This window comes from Kogia breviceps, chromosome 4 (assembly GCF_026419965.1).
Source record: "Kogia breviceps isolate mKogBre1 chromosome 4, mKogBre1 haplotype 1, whole genome shotgun sequence".
Classification (NCBI taxonomy): Eukaryota; Metazoa; Chordata; class Mammalia; order Artiodactyla; family Physeteridae; genus Kogia; species Kogia breviceps.
This window is the reverse complement of record NC_081313.1, coordinates 145,253,469-145,256,330: the sequence shown is the minus strand read 5'-3', so window position 1 is coordinate 145,256,330 and position 2,862 is coordinate 145,253,469. Positions and strand designations below refer to the sequence as shown.

Genomic DNA, 2,862 nt, shown 5'->3' with positions numbered 1-2,862 from the left:
AGTGAGGATGAGAAGATCTGATCCTGATTGCAGCACATCCCTGATTACAATGTCTTGGGCTGTGTTTCTCACCTCATCTCTCCAGACCGTCCCAGAAGATCTGTACGTTTCCATCTGGGAAAACATTAGGAGTTCTTGGCAAGGGAAACAAGGAAGAGGATTACTCGTTGGAGTAAACACAGTGTTGAGTGAGTTCCAGAAAGCAGGGTTCTCAAACTCGTGGACAACAAACTGCAGAAGAAGACAACTTCAAAAAACCAACTAGAAGCAACATGCAGGAAAGTAAGATGAAGGGGACCTCCTCAGGAAGAAAGACAGCTGGTCCCCAGCAGAAATCTGGCATCAGCACTCCCAGGTGGATGGCGGGGATCGCTCTGCAGAGAACCCCCTTCAGGGTCCGTGAGGAAGACAAGAAAGGACAGAGGACCCCTGGGGACAGAGGTGGTGGCAGCACCAGTGAAGCACCTCAGCCACCTCAGAAGAAAAGGGCCCGGGCACACCCCACTGTTCAAAGTGAGGAGCCATTTAAGAATAGAATGGAAGTTAAAGTGAGGATTCCAGACGAATTAAAACCATGACTTGTTGAGGACTGGGACTTAGTTACCAGGCAGAAGCAGCTGTTTCAACTCCCTGCTGAGAAAAATGTAGATGCCATTCTGGAAGGGTATGCAAATTGTAAGAAATCACAGGGAAATGTTGATAATAAGGAGTATGCAGTTAATGAAGTTGTGGAAGGAACAAGAGTATTTCAATGTGATGCTGGGCACTCAGCTACTCCACAAATTTGAGAGGCCCCAGTATGCTGAAATCCTCTTGACTCACCCTGATGTGCCAATGTCCCAGATTTACGGGGCACCACACCTATTGAGATTATTTGTAGGAACTGGAGGAGTGTTGGCATACCCACCCCTTGATGAGAAGAGCCTTGCATTATTGTTGGGCTATCTGCATGATTTCCTAAAATATCTGGCAAAGAATGCTGCGTCTCTGTTTACTGCCAGTGATTATAAAGTGGCTTCTGCTGAGTACCACCGCAAAGCCCTGTGAGGGTCTACTGTCCACTCACTGTTAAGTCTGGTATCTGTAAACACTTTTTGTTCTTAGTCTTTTTCTTATGTAATTGATGCCCTTTAAAACTGTTAATGTATAACAAGGTTTATGTTTCAGTTTGTTTTCTGTTTTGTTCTAAACATAAAATAAAATGAGTGAAAGCTCCTGTTCTCATTTCAAAGTTGCTACTAGTGTATGCGGTAATTAAGACAAAGAAGAAACATTCACTAGAACATTTTATTGCCTAGTTGACAACAGTGCTTGAATGCTGGTGGTTCTATCCCTTTGACACTACACAATTTTCTAATATGTGTTAATGCTACATGAAAAAATGTCCTGATTCCTAGTGCCAAAGGTTCAACTTAATGTATATACCTGAAAACCCATGCATCTGTGCTCTTTTTTCATGGTGCTTGAAGTAAAACAGCCCATCCTGTGTAAGTCTATGTTGTTTCTTAGGCATTCTATCTCTGCTCAGATTGTTGAAGGATGGTGGGTTTTTTTCATGGTTTTTGCATTTGAGTCTAATGCACATGATAGAGGCAATGCATTATTGTATAGGCATGGTTTTCCAGAGAAGTTGATATTTTAGGAATTGTATTTCAGATCCTAAATAAACTTTGTTTCTAAATTTCAAAGCAAGTAAAAAAGAAAGAATGGAAATTAGAAAAGAGGCATAAAGAAGACATATTATTTTATAGGATTTCATATAAGATATAAAAGATTTCAAAGATACAGCTTGTGCTATTTCTTATACTGTGTGATAGATACATGAGCATTTGTGTTGTGGTTGTTAATATTATTATTATTCTTTAAACTGTGTCTGTGTATTACATACACTTGCATGTATGATATATGACAAAAGAGAGAAAAGACAAGGAGGAAAAAGAGAAAAAATAGTAGATGCTCTCTGGTATAAACTGGCTCTGAATTTGAGATTTACTAAGTGAAAAGGATCAACATGTTTACTTTTAAGGCATTCTTTCTTCTCCAATATCTACATGCCTCTTTGACACTTTCTTTTCTCAAGGACAGAGACTGACTCCTCTCCAAAAACAGTCCTAAATAGACTAGGAAACTAACCTAAGTCAGAGGCCCACTTTATAGAGAAAGTGATGCAGACTAGAGTAGTGCATTATGTTACCCAATGGTGTGAATATTTCTGCTTTCTCTGTGAAAATTCCCACAAGAAGCAAAGCAAAGACTCAATTAAGGGCATCTTGTGACAGAAAATGTTGGTCAAAAAAGGGACCTCAAATATTGATCCACTGATTCAGAGACTTCTGGGTATCAGAGACCAGTTAAATTTCTTTTTTCATAATTATCTATTGCAAATTAGAGTAAAAAGTACAATATAAATCCAAGACAAAAAACATCACCCACTATCTTTAGGAAGCTTATCATTTTATCACTTATCTGTATATAGATAGAGTTTCCTATATTGGCAGTAATATCATAAATACAATTTTGTGTTCCATTTGTTTAATGTTATACTGTAAGAATATTTTTGATTTTTCTTATTTCTTTTTTCCCCCATCTTCCTAAAATGACCAGTATAAACAGTAACCTTAAAAAAATTTAACTGGGAAAAAATAGGAAAACTAATGTAGGGTTGACCATTTTGTCCTATAAAGACATTGGTAAAATTTATAATCCACTTTCATAATTGTTTCATAATATGAAATATAATAACAGTTGTAATTTTGCACTATTTTTATTACTAAATGGTTCTTATTGCTTCTCATTTTTCCTTAGAATGGCCAAAAGTCTCATCTGAACCAGGTACTAGCATTTAAGAACCACTCATGAAGA

General features: G+C 37.6%; 1 pseudogene; it reads left to right on the top strand.

Moving 5' to 3' along the window:
- The first annotated feature begins 257 nt into the window (after positions 1–257).
- Positions 258–1,090, top strand: LOC131755468 (mortality factor 4-like protein 2; annotated as a pseudogene).
- Positions 1,091–2,862: the final 1,772 nt, after the last annotated feature.